Source organism: Coregonus clupeaformis, chromosome 2, assembly GCF_020615455.1.
Source record: "Coregonus clupeaformis isolate EN_2021a chromosome 2, ASM2061545v1, whole genome shotgun sequence".
Lineage (NCBI taxonomy): Eukaryota > Metazoa > Chordata > Actinopteri > Salmoniformes > Salmonidae > Coregonus > Coregonus clupeaformis.
In genome coordinates, this window is record NC_059193.1 from 12,263,900 (window position 1) to 12,286,597 (window position 22,698).

General features: G+C 47.6%; 1 non-coding gene across 1 annotated transcript; it reads left to right on the forward strand.

Moving 5' to 3' along the window:
- The first annotated feature begins 2,796 nt into the window (after nucleotides 1-2,796).
- trnag-ucc lies at nucleotides 2,797-2,877 on the forward strand. The gene has a single exon. It is a non-coding gene; the product is annotated as a tRNA-Gly (tRNA).
- The last annotated feature ends 19,821 nt before the right edge of the window (nucleotides 2,878-22,698 follow it).

Here is a 22,698-nt window from a genome sequence, read left to right on the forward strand (position 1 = left end):
ACTGTCCCCCCCCCACTCCTGTTGCCACATAACTTCATTTTCCAAATTACTATGCATTTCTTGTAGAAAATTTATGTCACTTCCCTTTCCCCTAATTAACTCATACACTATGGCTCTTTTTTTAAGAGTTGCAGAGCTCATACACTATGGCTCTTTTTTATAGAGTTTTACAGAGTTGCGACTGAACTCTTTCATTTTCTTTAGAATTTACATCACTTATCACTCTCGTGACCACTTTCTTGAGTCTAGCAATTTCAGGGCTTGTCAAACCTCCCCCTGTTATTTTTGACATCAGAAACTTTGCTGATTCAATAAACAATTCACTTTCAGGGAAAAAATCTGTTACATTATAATCCTGCATATATTTCTTCCCTTTTGTCAACTTCAGAAATTGACGTACTTTCTCAATCCCATACCTCCCTTCCACCCCATTTATCTCACTATTTTGTTGTGTCGCATCAGATGACTCACTCTCGCTATCCTCCCCAGAAGAAAACTCCACCATCTCTACAACCTGTTTATCTTCAACTGATTTATCAATCTCTACCTTTCTCTTGGAATTAGACCCTTCACCAGCCCTTACATTCTTCCTCTTACTCCTCGGTACTTTGAAAACAGCTGCTTCCTTTTCCATTATTTCAATCTCCTCTTGACCTCCAATTTCATTTTCCAGCACCACCTCAGCAACGGCAGTCGCAATCTCACCGACTTTTTCCCCTCCTTCTTTGTTCTGATCTACCACCATTGCCCCCGTATCCACACTGCCTTCCTCTCCTACTTTTCCTACCACATCTGCCCACCTCCTCCCTTCCCCAGCACCCGCACCCTTAGCATGTTCATCCCTTCGCGGTGGTGCATTAGCTGCACCAGCACTAGAGCTGCTACCAGAATCTGCGCGCTCATTCTCGGGACAATTACGCACCAAATGCCCCTCTCTTCCACAGCCAAAGCATTTCATTGATTCAGTAGAAGCGTAGAAGACATAATCAAATCCATCAATCTTAAAACTGAATGCTAAATTCAGTTCATCAATGTCCTTTTTAAAATCATATGCACTTGTCTCCTATGAGACACGACATGTTTCAGCAACGGAGATTTGCATCCAAAAAGAACCTTCTTTATTGTAGATACAATTTGACCATGACGAGATAACTCTCGCTCCAACACTTCATCTCTAACAAATGGTGGCACGTTAGAAAGTATAACTTTCTTCGCCGGATTCATAAGCGGAAATACCGGCGTCTGCGTCTCCCGCAACACAACACCACTCTCAACTATCATATTCACCTTTTCAATGGAATCTAAAAATATCACTACAGCGCTATTCATCCTTGAGGCTGATTTGATGCTATCATACCCAATAATAGCACCCACTGCCAAGCTACATTCTTCCACTGAACACCCGGCCGCAGCAGGAATCTTTACTCCATGTCGCCGACTAAGTTTTTCAAACTCCAAACTTCCGCGAGTGGCCATTGCAACCAGCCTCACCCGCTGGTTGTGCCCTCGCGAAAAACAACCTCAACAATCCCACCACCCCTATACGTGCTTAGTGATATTTAGACAAGATAACCTTAAAACAACTAAACTAATCAATATAAATATATACACACCAAAACCCAATAGAGTGAAAAAAATTCCAGTCGCTCTCACACTCACTCCTGCTTCACGACTCACTCCCAGCATGCACTCCAATGAGAGAGAGAGAGAAAAAGAGAGAGGAATAGAGAGAGAGAGAGAGAGAGAGAGAGAGAGAGAGAGAGAGAGAGAGAGAGAGAGAGAGAGAGAGAGAGAGAGAGAGAGAGAGAGAGAGAGAGAGAGAGAGAGAGAGAGAGAGAGAGAGAGAGAGAGAGAGAGAGAGAGAGAGAGAGAGAGAGAGAGAGAGAGAGAGAGAGAGAGGAATAGAGAGAGAGAGAGAGAGAGAGAGAGAGAGAGAGATAGAGAGAGAGAGAGATAGAGAGAGAGAGAGAGAGAGAGAGAGAGAGAGAGAGAGATAGAGGAGAGAGAGAGAGAGAGAATAGAGAGAGAGAGAGAGAGAGAGAGAGAGAGAGAGAGAGAGAGAGAGGAATAGAGAGAGAGAGAGAGAGAGAGAGTAGAGAGAGAGAGAGAGAGAGAGAGAGAGAGAGAGAGAGAGAGAGAGAGAGAGAGAGAGAGAGAGATAGAGAGAGAGCGAGAGAGAGAGAGAGAGAGAGAGAGAGAGAGAGAGATAGAGAGAGAGAGATAGAGAGATAGAGAGGAATAGAGAGAGAGTTAGAGAGAGAGAGAGAGAGAGAGAGAGAGAGAGAGAGAGAGGAATAGAGAATAGAGAGATAGATAGAAGGAGAGATGTATGGTGGTTTACATCGTCCCAGACATGATGACAGACGAGGAGATTACAGAGCAGGCCTAGTCGCCGCGGCGATCAAACTGCTGGCGGCTCATTGGACGGCCCAGTCGACCCCCAGCCAATCGCAGAAGTAATTGGGGTCAATGCTCCCATTTAAATGCAATATCTCACCCAAAGGAGCTAGAATACCTTCTGTTAGATTACCTCTGCTGAAAGCAATGGTTATATTGTCCATAACATCACTTTTAATGGACTTTTGGGCAAAGCAGAATACTTTTTGGCAGATTGTGAAAGTTGGTTTGGTTTGAGGGTAAAACTCCTACTCCCGAGTGGCGCAGTGTTCTAAGGCACTGCATCGCAGTGCTAGCTGTGCCACTAGAGATCCAGGCTCTGTCGTAGCCGGCCGCGACCGGGAGACCCATGGGGCGGCACACAATTGGCTCAGTGTCGTCCAGGGTAGGGGCGGGAATGGCCGGCAGGGATGTAGCTCAGTTGGTAGAGCATGGCGTTTCCAACGCCAGGGTTGTGGGTTCGATTCCCACAGGGGGCCAGTATAATAAATTAAAAAAAATATATATATATATATAATAAGTAATGTATGCACTAACTGTAAGTCGCTCTGGATAAGAGCGTCTGCTAAATGACTAAAATGTAAATGTAAAATATTTCAGTTAGGTTCAGTTGAAGTCAAGCTATGTGTTTTGTTAGATTCAATCAGATTGAGCGTTAACCCACGTTGGCAGACATCCTGCATAGCAGATGTTCTGGTGGTGTTGGAGGTGGAACTGCAGTATGAGCTGACATATCAGTGAGCGGCTGCTCTTGTGTATCACCAACCAATCCCTTTCTTACTATCCCTACTGCGTTAGAAGTTGAAAACGTGTCGGCTCTATCGATGATAGGCTGTCTTTATTTCTACTGCATGTTTTTATGTTAATTTGGATGAGGGGACAATATGCCTATCAGTCTAATCACACATTCCAGGGTTTGCATTTCTAATGCGGCTGCATGGGATTGGTCGGATATAAAGACGGGTGTGGTTTCCTTGAATCCAATGGGAGTGTCCTTGATAAACTAACGCAAGGAGCCACTTGTGGATTTGACAGCTCTATCGCAGTTCCACCTCAGAACACCGCCAAAACAACCGCTATGCGGATGTCAGCTAGCACGGATCTGAATCTATAGCCCTTACTTCAGCTTCTGTTCTTAGTGTAGAACTAGTATGAAAACCAATCCCCTTAACCATGGAGATTTAATAACCTAAAATACAATACTGTTGCAAGTGTTTATGAGATTGGGTGTGTGTATGCTCGTGCCTGCGCGCGCGTGTGTGTGTCTGTGTGTGTGTCTCTGTTTGTGTCTGTGTGTGTGTGTGTGTGTGTGTGTGTGTGTGTGTGTGTGTGTGCATGCATGTTTCTGTGTGTGTGTGTGCATGAGTACCTGCCTGCCTTCCTGCCTGTGTACGTGTCTGTCTGCCTGCTACGTTAGTGTGCACACGTGTGTGCATTGGTGCGTGCCGGTGTGTGTGTGTGTCTGCCAGTGAGTGGAATGTATGCGGGTGTTTGGTTGTGATAAACAGGCAGTGTGAAGTAAAGGCAGCAGAATCATGGATTCCCAGTATATGAGAGTGAACCCTAAGCTCAGTCTATTGAAGGTTAATAACATTCTGAATGTCACCACGCATGAGAAACATAATCCCTGCTCCCTGCTCCCTGCTAAGAGAGAGAGTGGCAGACCGTACTCTCTCTCTCTCTCACACACTCTCTGTCTCTCTCACTCTCTCTCTCGCTCGCTCTAACACACACACACAAACAAAGACAGTAAAAATGTGTTGTGTGTATGTGTGTGCATGAGCTTTGCTGAATGCCAATAACAATACACACCTCTCTGTACGACAACACAATGAGTCAGCTGGTAAGATGTTAACTATCAAACACACACACACATCTCTACTGCCCTTCAGTGCAGTATAATCTCCCTTGACTGTGTATTTGTATTTGTATTTATTATGGATCCCCATTAGTTCCTGCCAAGGCAGCAGCTACTCTTCCTGGGGTCCAGCAAAATAAAGGCAGTTATACTTTAAAAAACATTACAATACATTCATAACTGATTTCACAACACCATTAAGTGTGTGTCCTCAGGCCACTACTCTACTACCACATATCTATAACACAAAATCTATGTGTACATAGATCTAAAATCTATGTGTATAGTGTGTATGTTGTTGTGTGTTTGTATGCATGTGTCTATGTTTGTGTTGCTTCACAGTCCCCGCTGTTCCATAAGGTGCATTGTTATCTGTTTTTTAAAATCTAATTTTACTGCTGGCATGAGTTACTTGATGTGGAATAGAGTTCCATGTAGTCATGGCTCTATGTAGTACTGTGCGCCTCCCATAGTCTGTTCTTGACTTGGGGACTGTCAAGAGGCATGTGTTGTGGGGTATGCATGGGTGTCGGAGTGCCAGTAGTTCAAACAGACAGCTCGGTGCATTCAACATGTCGATACCTCTCACAAATACAACTAGTGATGAAGTAAATCTCTCCTCCACTTTGAGCCAGGAGAGATTGACATGCATATTATTAATGTTAGCTCTCTGTGTACATCCAAGGGCCAGCCGTGCTGCCCTGTTCTGAACCAATTGCAATTTTCCTAAGTCCCTCTTTGTGGCACCTGACCACACAACTGGACAGTAGTCCAGGTGTGACAAAACTAGGGCCTGTAGGACCTGCTTTGTTGATAGTGCTGTTAAGAAGGTAGAGCAGCACTTTATTATGGACATACTTCTCCCCATCCTAGCTACTGTTGTATCAATATGTTTTGGCCATGACAGTTTACAATCCAGGGTTACTCCAAGCAATTTAGTCTCCTCAACTTGCTCAATTTACACATTATTCATTACAATATTTAGTTGAGGTTTAAGGTTTAGTAAATGATTTGTCCCAAATACAATGCTTTTAGTTTTTGAAATATTTAGGACTAACTTATTCCTTGCCATCCATTCTGAAACTAACTGCAGCTCTTTGTTAAGTGTTGCTGTCATTTCAGTCGCTGTGGTAGCTGACGTGTATAGTGTTGAGTCATCCGCATACATAGTCACACTGGCTTTACTCAACTATGTGGTTGGGTCCTCAGATCCTCAAAAAGTTCTACAGCTGCACCATCGAGAGCATCCTGACTGGTTGCATCACCGCCTGGTATGGCAACTGCTTGGCCTTCGACCGCAAGGCACTACAGAGGGTAGTGCGTACGGCCCAGTACATCACTGGGGCCAAGCTTCCTGCCATCCAGGACCTCTATACCAGGCGGTGTCAGAGGAAGGCCCTCAAAATTGTCAAAGACTCCAGCCACCCTAGTCATAGACTGTTCTCCCTGCTACCGCACGGCAAGCGGTACCGGAGTGCCAAGTCTAGGTCCAAAAGACTTCTCAACAGCTTCTACCCCCAAGCCATAAGACTCCTGAACAGCCAATCATGGCTACCCGGACTATTTGCACTGCCCCCCCACCCCATCCTTTTACGCTGCTGCTACTCTGTTAATTATTTATGCATAGTCACTTTAACTCTACCCACATGTACATATTACTTCAACTATCTCAACTAGCCGCTGCCCCCGCACATTGACTCTGCACCGGTACCCCCCTGTATATATAGCCTCCCTACTGTTATTTTATTTTACTTCTGCTCTTTTTTTCTCAACACTTTTTTTGTTGTTGTTTTATTTTTACTTTTTTTGTTAAAAATAAATGCACTGTTGGTTAAGGGCTGTAAGTAAGCATTTCACTGTAATGTCTGCACCTGTTGTATTCGGCGCATGTGACCAATAAAATTTGATTTGATTTGATGTAATTAGTAAAGATAGAAAAAAGTAAGGGGCCTAGACAGCTGCCCTGGGGAATTCATGATTCTACCTGGATTATGTTGGAGAGGCTTCCATTAAAGAACACCCTCTGTGTTCTGCTAGACAGGTAACTCTTTATCCACAATATAGCAGGGGGTGTAAAGCCATAACACATACGTTTTTCCAGCAACAGGCTATGATCGATAATGTCAAAAGCCGCACTGAAGTCTAACAAAACAGCCCCCACAATCTTTTTATCATCCATTTTTGTCTTTCATAATTTGGTCAGATATACTTGGATGTGTAGTGTCAGTGTTTGCTTCTGGTATGTCATGTCTAAGTTTGCTAATCTTGCCAATGAAAAAATCAATAAAGTAGTTGGCAATAGCAGTGGGTTTTGTGATGAATGAGCCATCTCTTTTGCTTCATCCCTCTCAACCATACAATTGTTCAATTCCTCATCAATCCACGGGTATTTAACCGTTTTTACAGTCATTTTCTTCATGGGTGCATGCTTATTAGTAACTGGGATAAGCAATTTCATAAATGTGTCAAGTGCAGCGTCTGGTTGCTCGTCATTACAGACCACAGACCAACAAATATTCTTCACATCAACAACACAGGAATCACTATAAAACGTATTGTATGACCTCTTATACACAATATTAGGCCCAGCCTTTGGAACTCTGGTTTTCCTAGACATGGCTACTATATTGTGATCACTACATCCAATGGATTTGGATACTGCTTTCAGACAAATCTCTGCAGCATTAGTAAAGATATGATCAATACATGATTTCATTCCTGTACTGTTAACTACCCTGGTAGGTTGATTGATAACCTGAACCAGGTTGCAGGCACTAGTTACAGTTTGAAGCTTTCTCTTGAGTGAAAGCCAGTCAATATTTAAATAACCCAGAAAGTATACCTCTCTGTTGATATCATATATATTTTCAAGCATTTCACACATGTTATCCAGATACTGACTGTTAGCACTTGGTGGTCTATAGCAGCTTCCCACCAGAATTGGCTTTAGGTGAGGCAGGTGAACCTGTAGCCATATTACTTCAACAGTATTTAACATGAGATCCTCTCATGTTAAATACTGTTGAAGTGAGAGTCCATGTCCTCTCCAGCTCCTCTCTCTACAGGCGATTAGCATCAATAATTTATCACCTCAGAAGGAAAAGTGGTCGGAAACAAGCATTCGTTTAAAATATTCCCTTTGAGCTGCTCTCTGCCTGACACAGAGAAGAGAGGAGTACTGCACTACTACTGCACCACTACTGCACCACTACTGCACCACTACTGCACCACTACTGCACTACTACTGCACTACTGCACTACTACTGCACCACTACTGCACCACTACTGCATCACTACTGCACTACTACTGCCCCACTACTTCATCACTACTGCACCACTACTGCACCACTACTGCACAACTACTGCACCACTACTGCACTACTACTGCACCACTACTGCATCACTACTGCACTACTACTGCACCACTACTGCACTGCTACTGCACCACTACTGCCCCACTACTGCACCACTACTGCATCACTACTGCACCACTACTGCACTACTACTGCCCCACTACTGCACCAGTACTGCACCACTACTGCACTACTACTGCACCACTACTGCACAACTACTGCACCACTACTGCACCACTACTGCACTACTACTGCACTACTACTGCACCACTACTGCACCACTACTGCACCACTACTGCACCACTACTGCACTACTACTGCACCACTACTGCACCACTACTGCCCCACTACTGCACCACTACTGCACCACTACTGCACTACTACTGCACTACTACTGCACCACTACTGCATCACTACTGCACTACTACTGCACCCCCTACTGCACAACTACTGCACCACTACTGCACCACTACTGCACTACTACTGCACTACTACTGCACCACTACTGCACAACTACTGCACCACTACTGCACCACTACTGCACTACTACTGTACTACTACTGCACTACTACTGTACCACTACTGCACCACTACTGCATCACTACTGCACTACTACTGCACCACTACTGCACTACTACTGCACTACTACTGCACTACTACTGCACCACTACTGCACAACTACTGCACTACTACTGCACTACTACTGCACCACTACTGCACTACTACTGCACCACTACTGCACAACTACTGCACCACTACTGCATCACTACTGTACTACTACTGCACCACTACTGCATCACTACTGCACTACTACTGCACCAATACTGCACAACTACTGCACCACTACTGCACCACTACTGCACAACTACTGCACTACTACTGCACTACTACTGCACCACTACTGCACTACTACTGCACCACTACTGCACAACTACTGCACCACTACTGCATCACTACTGTACTACTACTGCACCACTACTGCATCACTACTACACTACTACTGCACCAATACTGCACAACTACTGCACCACTACTGCACCACTACTGCACTACTACTGCAGTACTACTGCACTACTACTGCACTACTACTGCACCACTACTGCACTGCTACTGCACCACTACTGCACCACTACTGCCCCACTACTGCACCACTACTGCATCACTACTGCACTACTACTGCCCCACTACTGCATCACTACTGCACAACTACTGCACCACTACTGCATCACTACTGCACTACTACTGCACCCCTACTGCACAACTACTGCACCACTACTGCACCACTACTGTACTACTACTGCACTACTACTGCACCACTACTGCACAACTACTGCACCACTACTGCACCACTACTGCACTACTACTGTACCACTACTGCACTACTACTGCACCACTACTGCACTACTACTGCACCACTACTGCACCACTACTGCACCACTACTGCACTACTACTGATTGATAACCTGAACCAGGTTGCAGGCACTAGTTACAGTTTGAAGCTTTCTCTTGAGTGAAAGCCAGTCAATATTTAAATAACCCAGAAAGTATACCTCTCTGTTGATATCATATATATTTTCAAGCATTTCACACATGTTATCCAGATACTGACTGTTAGCACTTGGTGGTCTATAGCAGCTTCCCACCAGAATTGGCTTTAGGTGAGGCAGGTGAACCTGTAGCCATATTACTTCAACAGTATTTAACATGAGATCCTCTCATGTTAAATACTGTTGAAGTGAGAGTCCATGTCCTCTCCAGCTCCTCTCTCTACAGGCGATTAGCATCAATAATTTATCACCTCAGAAGGAAAAGTGGTCGGAAACAAGCATTCGTTTAAAATATTCCCTTTGAGCTGCTCTCTGCCTGACACAGAGAAGAGAGGAGTACTGCACTACTACTGCACCACTACTGCACCACTACTGCACCACTACTGCACCACTACTGCACTACTACTGCACTACTGCACTACTACTGCACCACTACTGCACCACTACTGCATCACTACTGCACTACTACTGCCCCACTACTTCATCACTACTGCACCACTACTGCACCACTACTGCACAACTACTGCACCACTACTGCACTACTACTGCACCACTACTGCATCACTACTGCACTACTACTGCACCACTACTGCACTGCTACTGCACCACTACTGCCCCACTACTGCACCACTACTGCATCACTACTGCACCACTACTGCACTACTACTGCCCCACTACTGCACCAGTACTGCACCACTACTGCACTACTACTGCACCACTACTGCACAACTACTGCACCACTACTGCACCACTACTGCACTACTACTGCACTACTACTGCACCACTACTGCACCACTACTGCACCACTACTGCACCACTACTGCACTACTACTGCACCACTACTGCACCACTACTGCCCCACTACTGCACCACTACTGCACCACTACTGCACTACTACTGCACTACTACTGCACCACTACTGCATCACTACTGCACTACTACTGCACCCCTACTGCACAACTACTGCACCACTACTGCACCACTACTGCACTACTACTGCACTACTACTGCACCACTACTGCACAACTACTGCACCACTACTGCACCACTACTGCACTACTACTGTACTACTACTGCACTACTACTGTACCACTACTGCACCACTACTGCATCACTACTGCACTACTACTGCACCACTACTGCACTACTACTGCACCACTACTGCACAACTACTGCACCACTACTGCACAACTACTGCACTACTACTGCACTACTACTGCACCACTACTGCACTACTACTGCACCACTACTGCACAACTACTGCACCACTACTGCATCACTACTGTACTACTACTGCACCACTACTGCATCACTACTGCACTACTACTGCACCACTACTGCACAACTACTGCACCACTACTGCACCACTACTGCACAACTACTGCACTACTACTGCACTACTACTGCACCACTACTGCACTACTACTGCACCACTACTGCACAACTACTGCACCACTACTGCATCACTACTGTACTACTACTGCACCACTACTGCATCACTACTACACTACTACTGCACCAATACTGCACAACTACTGCACCACTACTGCACCACTACTGCACTACTACTGCAGTACTACTGCACTACTACTGCACTACTACTGCACCACTACTGCACTGCTACTGCACCACTACTGCACCACTACTGCCCCACTACTGCACCACTACTGCATCACTACTGCACTACTACTGCCCCACTACTGCATCACTACTGCACTACTACTGCACCACTACTGCATCACTACTGCACTACTACTGCACCCCTACTGCACAACTACTGCACCACTACTGCACCACTACTGTACTACTACTGCACTACTACTGCACCACTACTGCACAACTACTTCACCACTACTGCACCACTACTGCACTACTACTGTACCACTACTGCACTACTACTGCACCACTACTGCACTACTACTGCACCACTACTGCACCACTACTGCACCACTACTGCACCACTACTGCACTACTACTGCACCACTACTGCACCACTACAGCACTACTACTGCACCACTACTGCACAACTACTGCACCACTACTGCACCACTACTGCACCACTACTGCACTACTACTGCACTACTACTGCACTACTACTGCACCACTACTGCACCACTACTGCATCACTACTGCACCACTACTGCACCACTACTGCACTACTACTGCACCACTACTGCACTGCTACTGCACCACTACTGCACAACTACTGCACCACTACTGCACTACTACTGCATCACTACTGCACTACTACTGCACTACTACTGCACCACTACTGCACTACTACTGCACTACTACTGCACTACTACTGCACCACTACCGCACCACTATTGCACTACTACTGCACTACTACTGCACCACTACTGCACCACTACTGCCCCACTACTGCACCACTACTGCACCACTACTGCACTACTACTGCACTACTACTGCACCACTACTGCATCACTACTGCACTACTACTGCACCCCTACTGCACAACTACTGCACCACTACTGCACCACTACTGCACTACTACTGCACTACTACTACACCACTACTGCACAACTACTGCACCACTACTGCACCACTACTGCACTACTACTATACTACTACTGCACTACTACTGTACCACTACTGCACCACTACTGCACTGCTACTGCACCACTACTGCCCCACTACTGCACCACTACTGCATCACTACTGTACTACTACTGCACCACTACTGCATCACTACTGCACTACTACTGTACCACTACTGCACTACTACTGCACTACTACTGCACCACTACTGCATAACTACTGCACTACTACTGCACTACTACTGCACCACTACTGCACTACTACTGCACCACTACTGCACAACTACTGCACCACTACTGCATCACTACTGTACTACTACTGCACCACTACTGCATCACTACTGCACTACTACTGCACCACTACTGCACAACTACTGCACCACTACTGCACCACTACTGCACCACTACTGCACCACTACTGCACTACTACTGCACTACTACTGCACCACTACTGCACCACTACTACACCACTACTGCAGTACTACTGCACCACTACTGCACCACTACTGCACTACTACTGCACTACTACTGGACCACTACTGCACTACTACTGCACTACTACTGCACTACTACTGCACCACTACTGCACCACTACTGCACTACTACTGCACTACTACTGCACCACTACTGCACCACTACTGCCCCACTACTGCACCACTACTGCACCACTACTGCACTACTACTGCCTACTACTGCACCACTACTGCATCACTACTGCACTACTACTGCACCCCTACTGCACAACTACTGCACCACTACTGCACCACTACTGCACTACTACTGCACTACTACTGCACCACTACTGCACAACTACTGCACCACTACTGCACCACTTCTGCACTACTACTATACTACTACTGCACTACTACTGTACCACTACTGCACCACTACTGCACTACTACTGCACCACTACTGCACAACTACTGCACCACTACTGCACCACTTCTGCACTACTACTATACTACTACTGCACTACTACTGTACCACTACTGCACCACTACTGCACTTCTACTGCACCACTACTGCCCCACTACTGCACCACTACTGCACCACTACTGCACTACTACTGCACTACTACTGCACTACTACTGCACCACTACTGCACAACTACTGCACTACTACTGCACTACTACTGCACCACTACTGCACTACTACTGCACCACTACTGCACAACTACTGCACCACTACTGCATCACTACTGTACTACTACTGCACCACTACTGCATCACTACTGCACTACTACTGCACCACTACTGCACAACTACTGCACCACTACTGCACCACTACTGCACTACTACTGCACTACTACTGCACTACTACTGCACCACTACTGCACAACTACTGCACTACTACTGCACAACTACTGCACCACTACTGCACTACTACTGCACCACTACTGCACTACTACTGCACTACTACTGCACTACTACTGCACCACTACTGCACAACTACTGCACCACTACTGCACCACTACTGCACTACTACTGCACTACTACTGCACTACTACTGCACTACTACTGCACCACTACTGCACCACTACTGCACTACTACTGCACCACTACTGCCCCACTACTGCACCACTACTGCACCACTACAGCACTGCTACTGCACCACTACTTTATCACTACTGCACTACTACTGCCCCACTACTGCACCACTACTGCACCTCTACTGCACCACTACTGCACCACTACTGCACTACTACTGCACCACTACTGCACTACTACTGCACCACTACTGCACCACTACTGCACCACTACTGCACCACTACTGCACCACTACTGCACTACTACTGCACCACTACTGCACAACTACTGCACCACTACTGCACCACTACTGCACTACTACTGCACTACTACTGCACTACTACTGCACCACTACTGCATCACTACTGCACCACTACTGCACCACTACTGCACCACTACTGCATCACTACTGCACCACTACTGCACCGCTACTGCACCACTACTGCACAACTACTGCACCACTACTGCACTACTACTGCACCACTACTGCACCACTACTGCACTACTACTGCACTACTACTGCACTACTACTGCACCACTACTGCACCACTACTGCACTACTACTGCACCACTACTGCACTACTACTGCACCACTACTGCACCACTACTGCACTACTACTGCACTACTACTGCACCACTACTGCACCACTACTGCACCACTACTGCACTACTACTGCACCACTACTGCACCACTACTGCACTTCTACTGCACTACTACTGCACCACTACTGCACCACTACTGCACCACTACTGCACTACTACTGCACCACTACTGCACCACTACTGCACCACTACTGCCCCACTACTGCACCACTACTGCCCCACTACTGCACCACTACTGCCCCACTACTGCACCACTACTGCACCACTACTGCACTACTACTGCACTACAATTGCACCACTACTGCACTACTACTGCACCACTACTGCACCACTACTGCACTACTACTGCACCACTACTGCACTACTACTGCACCACAACTGCCCCACTACTGCACTACTACTGCCCCACTACTGCACCACTACTGCACCACTACTGCCCCACTACTGCACCACTACTGCACCACTACTGCACTACTACTGCACCACTACTGCACCACTACTGCACTACTACTGCACTACTACTGCCCCACTACTGCACCACTACTGCACTGCTACTGCACCACTACTGCACCACTACTGCACCACTGTACTGTCAGGCCCCAGCTGCCTGACTCAACTTTACAGTACAGTCAATCCTTGACCCATGATAAACCAACAGTTTAATATCTGTGACTCCATCCAAAGCTAGGCTCGATGCCATTCTAATTCAATCTGTTCAGGAGATGAAATTAGGTTTCAGTTCAAGAATTTAACAAGAGGCCTATGTAACAGATAGGGTGTGATTGCTGTAACAGACCTACGTAACAGATAGGGTGTGATTGCTGTAACAGACCTACGTAACAGATAGGGTGTGATTGCTGTAACAGACCTATGTAACAGATAGGGTGTCAATGCTGTAACATACCTATGTAACAGATAGGGTGTCAATGCTGTAACAGACCTATGTAACAGATAGGGTGTCAATGCTGTAACAGACCTATGTAACAGATAGGGCGTCAATGCTGTAACAGACCTATGTAACAGATAAGGTGTCATTGCTGTAACAGACCTATGTAACAGATAGGGTGTGATTGCTGTAACAGACCTATGTAACAGATAAGGTGTGATTGCTGTAACAGACCTACGTAACAGATAGGGTGTGATTGCTGTGGCGTGGGGTGGGGTGGGGTGGCGTGGTGTAGCGTGGTGGTGCCGACGTGTTCCATCGTGTGGTGTTTTTTTTAAAGACATGGTCTTTTTTTGATGATTGTACTAATCCAGCCCACCCAGGACCTCTCAGACCATCAGACCCCTTATCACTCCTCCACCACACTCTGTCACTCATTAAAAGGCAATCATAGGTCAAACAAACCTTAAAGCTACTCTTTCAAAGAGAGAGGGAGAGAGAAAGGGGGCATAGAGAGAGAGAGCGAGAGAGGGGGAAGTGAGAGAGGGAGATAGAGAGGGAGAGCGAGAAGAAGGTAAAGAGTATGACCATATTAGAGACACATATTAGAGACACATATTTCCCTCAGATTACAGCGATCCACAAAGAATTCGAAAACAAACCCAATTTTGAAAAACTCCCTTATCTACTGGGTGAAAAACCACAGTGTGCCATCACAGCTGCAAGATTTGTGACCTGTTGCCACAAGAAAAGGGCAACCAGTGAAGAACAAACACCATTGTAAATACAACCCATATTTATGTTTATTTATTTTCCCATTTGTACTTTAACTATTTGCACATTGTTACAACACTGTATAATATGACATTTGAAATGTCTTTATTATTTTGAAACTTCTGAGTGTAATGTTTACTGTTAATATTTATTGTTTATTTCACTTTTGTTTACTATCTACTTCACTTGCTTTGGCAATGTTAACACACGTTTCCCATGCCAATAAAGCCCTTAAATTGAAATTGAAATTGAATTGAAATTGAATTGAATTGAAAGAGAGAGAGAGAGAGAGAGAGAGAGACACAGAGAGAGAGAGAGAGAGAGAGAGAGAGAGAGAGAGAGAGAGAGAGAGAGAGAGAGAGAGAGAGAGAGAGAATGAGATTACAGTTGGTCATCCAGCTGAGGAACAGAAATATTTTCTCTAATCACTTCTGATGGAAAACATGTTTAAGAATCTCTTGGTCGTTTTTGTTGTTTTGTTAATCCGTGTTAACAGGCTGTCCTTTAAACGAAGGGGAGGGATTCAAATAAATGTCTGCTTGGGGTTTAAGGCTGCTGGTTGCACCTTGATTGTTTTTACTAGGCTTCTGAAACTCCCTTGCATTGCACTTTTGAAGCCTCAGCAATTGGGACAAGTTCCAAGCTGACTCACCCTGAGCCAAACACCTGAGAGAAAAGCAACAGCTACAGTAGCTTCAGTCAGCTCTCTCTCCCCACCACCTACAGTAGCTTCAGTCAGCTCTCTCTCCCCACCACCTACAGTAGCTTCAGTCAGCTCTCTCTCCCCACCACCTACAGTAGCTTCAGTCAGCTCTCTCTCCCCACCACCTAAGGTTAGATTCAGTCAGCTCTCTCTCCCCACCACCTAAGGTTAGATTCAGTCAGCTCTCTCTCCCCACCACCTAAGGTTAGATTCAGTCAGCTCTCTCTCCCCACCACCTAAGGTTAGATTCAGTCAGCTCTCTCTCCCCACCACCTAAGGTTAGATTCAGTCAGCTCTCTCTCCCCACCACCTACAGTAGATTCAGTCAGCTCTCTCTCCCCGCCACCTAAGGTTAGATTCAGTCAGCTCTCTCTCCCCGCCACCTAAGGTTAGATTCAGTCAGCTCTCTCTCCCCGCCACCTAAGGTTAGATTCAGTCAGCTCTCTCTCCCCACCACCTAAGGTTAGATTCAGTCAGCTCTCTCTCCCCACCACCTACAGTAGCATCAGTCAGCTCTCTCTCCCCACCACCTAAGGTTAGATTCAGTCAGCTCTCTCTCCCCACCACCTACAGTAGCATCAGTCAGCTCTCTCTCCCCACCACCTACAGTAGCATCAGTCAGCTCTCTCTCCCCACCACCTACAGTAGCTTCAGTCAGCTCTCTCTCCCCACCACCTAAGGTTAGATTCAGTCAGCTCTCTCTCCCCACCACCTAAGGTTAGATTCAGTCAGCTCTCTCTCCCCACCACCTAAGGTTAGATTCAGTCAGCTCTCTCTCCCCACCACCTAAGGTTAGATTCAGTCAGCTCTCTCTCCCCCACCACCTAAGGTTAGATTCAGTCAGCTCTCTCTCCCACCACCTAAGGTTAGATTCAGTCAGCTCTCTCTCCCCCACCACCTAAGGTTAGATTCAGTCAGCTCTCTCTCCCCACCACCTAAGGTTAGATTCAGTCAGCTCTCTCTCCCCACCACCTAAGGTTAGATTCAGTCAGCTCTCTCTCCCCACCACCTAAGGTTAGATTCAGTCAGCTCTCTCTCCCCACCACCTAAGGTTAGATTCAGTCAGCTCTCTCTCCCCACCACCTAAGGTTAGATTCAGTCAGCTCTCTCTCCCCACCACCTAAGGTTAGATTCAGTCAGCTCTCTCTCCCCACCACCTAAGGTTAGATTCAGTCAGCTCTCTCTCCCCACCATCTACAGTAGCACCATTCTACAGGCAGAAAATGAGACACCTTTGAGATTCTGTTTCCTTCTGCCTTCATTGACTAACTCCTCCCCCTACCACCAGTCTACTCCTCTGACTAACTCTGACTAACTCTGACTCCCCCTACCACCAGTCTACTCCTCTGACTAACTCTGACTAACTCTGACTAACTCTGACTCCCCCTACCACCAGTCTACTCCTCTGACTAACTCTGACTAACTCTGACTAACTCTGACTCCCCCTACCACCAGTCTACTCCTCTGACTAACTCTGACTAACTCTGACTAACTTTGACTCCCCCTACCACCAGTCTACTCCTCTGACTAACTCTGACTAACTCTGACTCCCCCTACCACCAGTCTACTCCTCTGACTAACTCTGACTAACTCTGACTAACTCTGACTCCCCCTACCACCAGTCTACTCCACTGACTAACTCTGACTAACTCTGACTAACTCTGACTCCCCCTACCACCAGTCTACTCCACTGACTAACTCTGACTAACGCTGACTCCCCTTACCACCAGTCTACTCCTCTGACTAACTTTGACTCCCCCTACCACCAGTCTACTCCTCTGACTAACACTGACTAACTCTGACTCCCCTTACCACCAGTCTACTCCTCTGACTAACTCTGACTAACTTTGACTCCCCCTACCACCAGTCTACTCCTCTGACTAACGCTGACTAACTTTGACCCCCCCTACCACCAGTCTACTCCTCTGACTAACTCTGCCTCCCCCTACCACCAGTCTACTCCTCTGACTAACGCTGACTCCCCTTACCACCAGTCTACTCCTCTGACTAACTTTGACTCCCCCTACCACCAGTCTACTCCTCTGACTAACGCTGACTAACTTTGACTCCCCCTACCACCAGTCTACTCCTCTGACTAACTCTGACTCCCCCTACCACCAGTCTACTCCTCTGACTAACTCTGACTCCCCCTACCACCAGTCTACTCCTCTGACTAACTCTGACTCCCCCTACCACCAGTCTACTCCTCTGACTAACTCTGACTCCCCCTACCACCAGTCTACTCCTCTGACTAACTCTGACTCCCCCTACCACCAGTCTACTCCTCTGATTAACGCTGACTAACTTTGACTCCCCCTACCACCAGTCTACTCCTCTGACTCCTCTGACTAACTCTGACTCCCCCAAATGGCACCCTATTCCCTATACAGTGCAATACTTTTAACCAGAGCCCAAATGCACTATATAGGGAATAAGGTGCCATTTGGGACTCAACTACAGATCAAAACCTGACACTTCCTTCAAAGAGTTAACTGATTAATGTACTGTACTCTTTGCCTCAGTCTGACCGTATGTCCGTCTGCCTGTCTGTCTGCCTGTCTGTCTGTCCCTAGCTTAGGACATTTTCAAAGGGGGTACGGTAAATATATGGAAATAATATGCATTAAAAAGATGAGGGAATAGTTGGAGTCAGATAGCAGTTATCATAGAGGTCTCTGAGACCCTCTCTCTCTCTCCCTCCTGTGTGTGTGTGTGTGTGTGTGTGTGTGTGTGTGTGTGTGTGTGTGTGTGTGTGTGTGTGTGTGTGTGTGTGTGTGTGCGCACGCTCGTGTGTGTGCATGTGGTCTACAAGCTCTCACAGTCTCACGTCAGAATTAGACGTTCATCCATGTTTCTTGAATGTCAAATTTCTAAGTTGTTCCAAGCGTTGAATTTCTAAGTGTTTAAGGTTAAGTTTAGGCATTAACTCCAAATTCTTAAGGTTAGGCATTTGGGATAGGCTTAAAACAAAAATAACTTTATATTGCTGCATTCGAATTTACAACCTTTGGAAGATGCTTTCGCCCATCCACCATCCCCGTCCACAACACCCTAGCAAAACTGAAACCTACTTGAAGGTAACAGTGCTCACTGTTGCTCCTAGTGGCCAGTTTCAACATCATCTCCTGACGTCCTCAGACATGGAAGGACGTTGAATACTGACTTGTATCACGTGTGACCTGGCTGGTGTGGTAGGCAGGCTCAGCGCTCAATGTGCCCATGGATGACAGAAATCCTTCCCTATGTTCCCCAAATCCCCCACAGGGAGGAAAAGACACTGGACAGATTGTGTGTGTGTGTTGTGTTCCAGTCCAGGCTGTGCTCACTGGCTTTGTGTGTGTGTGTGTGTGTGTGTGTGTGTGTGTGTGTGTGTGTGTGTGTGTGTGTGTGTGTGTGTGTGTGTGTGTGTGTGTGTGTGTGTGTGTGTGTGTGTGTGTGTGTGTGGTTCATTCCAAAGATTTTAAGAGTGTGTGTTCTTCTAGTTCTGAAGAGTTCCAAAGTGTGTATGTCACATTCCCAGGCTTTGAAGATATTGTGTTACATTACTAACTACAGTAGCCAGTACAGAACTAACTACACTTGCCAGTACATTACTAACTACAGTAGCCAGTACAGAACTAACTACACTTGCCAGTACAGTACTAATTATAGTAGCCAGTACAGTACTACCTACAGTAGCAAGTACAGTACTAACTACAGTAGCCAGTACATTACTAACTACAGCAGCCAGTACATTACTAACTACAGCAGCCAGTACATAACTAACTACAGCAGCCACCTGTTGACACAATTACATCCTTATTTCTCCAAGTGGTACACATTCCTGGTCCTGGATCATCTTGTGCAATGTGTCAGTCATACACACACACACACACACACACACACACCCCTCGCTCAGATTCACTCTGAATAACCAGGACATCTGCGTCTAACGATAGTCGACTCCCGCTGCAGTAACCAAGGCCGCAGCTCCATCTCCACGACAACAGCGAGACAAAACAATGTTCAAGGAGGAAGACCTCAGAGCTCTGTGATAAGTGCCCACTCTGATAGCAGGCATAAAGAGAGACAGACAATCAGATTCCAAGTAGGAGAGATATAGCCATGTCAGGCGGTCAGTGTGATGCGGTAGGACGAAGTCAGGCGCAGGACACAGAGCTAATCGAAAACGTACTTTACTCATAGGTAAAGTGAATAACATAACCTCCACGCAGGGAGGAACAAACCCGCTCACCAGACGACAACCAAACATGAACAAACACGCACACAACACAGTGGGAGCCAGAGGGTTAAATAGGAAAACAAATCATAGACATAATGGGAACCAGGTGTGTACAATGAAGACAAAACAAGTAGAACACAGAAACATAGATCGGTGGCAGCTAGTACTCCGGTGATGACGAACGCCGAAGCCTGCCCGAGCAAGGAGGAGGAGCAGCCTCGGCTGAATCCGTGACAGTACCCCCCCACCCCCTTGACGCGCGGCTCCAGCCGTGCGCCGACACCGGCCTCGGGGATGGCCAGGAGGACGCGGTGCAGGGCGAGTCGGATGACGACGGTGGAAATCCCTCAACATGGAGGGATCGAGGATGTCCCTCCTAGGGACCCAGCACCGTTCATCCGGACCGTACCCCTCCCACTCCACGATGTACTGCAGGCCCCCCACCCGACGCCTCGAATCCAGGATGGAACGGACCGAGTACGCCGGTGCCCCCTCAATGTCCAGTGGGGGCAGAGGAACATCCCGTATCTCAGACTCCTGGAGTGGACCAGCTACCACCGGCCTGAGGAGAGACACATGGAACGAGGGATTAATGCAATACTCAGGTGGAAGCTGTAACCTATAACAAACCTCGTTCAATCTCCTCAGGACTTTAAATGGCCCCACAAACCGCCGACCCAGCTTCCGGCAGGGCAGGCAAAGGGGCAGGTTTCGGGTCGAGAGCCAGACCTGGTCCCCTGGTGCATACACCGGGGCCTCACTGCGGTGGCGGTCGGTGCTCGTCTTTTGTTGCCTGATGGCCCATTGCAGGCGTACATGGGCAGCATTCCAGGTCTCCTCCGAGTGCCGAAACCATTAATCCACCGCAGGTGCCTCGATCTGGCTCTGATGCCATGGTGCCAGGACCGGCTGATAACCTAATACACATTGGAATGGAGAAAGGTTAGTGGAGGAGTGGCGGAGGGAGTTTTGGGCCATCTCTGCCCAGGGGATGAAAACCGACCACTCCCCCGGCCGGTCCTGGCAATAGGACCGCAGAAATCTACCCACATCCGTGTTTACTCTTTCCACCTGCCCATTACTCTCGGGGTGAAACCCTGAGGTAAGGCTGACCGAGACCCCCAGACGTTCCATGAACGCCCTCCAGACCCTTGAGGTGAACTGGGAACACCGATCAGACACTATATCCTCAGGTACCCCGTAGTGCCGGAAGACGTGTGTAAATAGGGCCTCCGTGGTCTGTAGGGCTGTAGGGAGACCGGGCATAGGAATGAGACAGCAGGACTTAGAAAACCAATCCACAACGACCAGGATCGTGGTGTTCCCTTGAGACGGGGGAAGGTCCTTAACAAAATCCACCGATAGGTGGGACCATGGCAGTTGTGGAACGGGTAGGGATTGCAATTTCCCTCTGGGCAGGTGTCTAGGTACCTTACACTGGGCGCACACCGAGCAGGAGGAAGCATAAACCCTCACGTCCTTGGCTAAAGTGGGCCACCAGTATTTCCCACTAAGATAGTGCACTGTCCGACCGATGCCAGGATGACCAGAGGATGGTGACGTGTGAGCCCAATAGATCAATCAATCGCGGACCTCTAACGGCACGTACATAAGACCCTCTGGACACTGGGGGGGAGTGGGCTCTGTACGTAACGCCCGCTCGATGTCCGCGTCAACCTCCCACACTACTGGTGCCACCAGACACGACGCCAGAAGTATGGGAGTGGGCTCAATGGACCTCTCCTCTGTGTCATACAGTCGGGACAGGGCGTCTGCCTTAGCGTTCTGGGAACCTGGTCTGTATGAAAGGATGAACACAAAACGAGTGAAAAACATGGCCCACCTTGCCTGGCGAGGGTTCAATCTCCTCGCCGCCCGGATGTACTCCAGATTGCGGTGGTCAGTCAAAATGAGAAAAGTGTTTAGCCCCCTCAAGCCAATGCCTCCACACTTTCAGAGCTTTAACCACAGCTAACAGCTACTGGTCCCCCACATCATAGTTGCGCTCCGCCGGGCTGAGCTTCTTCGAAAAGAAAGCACAGGGGCGGAGTTTTGATGGCGTACCCGAGCGCTGAGACAGTACAGCTCTTATCCCATCCTCGGATGAGTCTACCTCTACCGTGAATTCTAAGGAGGGATCCGGATGAGCCAGCACTGGAGCCGAGGTAAACAGGTCCATCAGGTGACCAAACGTCCTGTCCGCCTCGGCTGACCACTGCAGTCGCACCGGTCCCCCCTTCAGCAAGGAGGTAATGGGAGCCGCTACCTGAC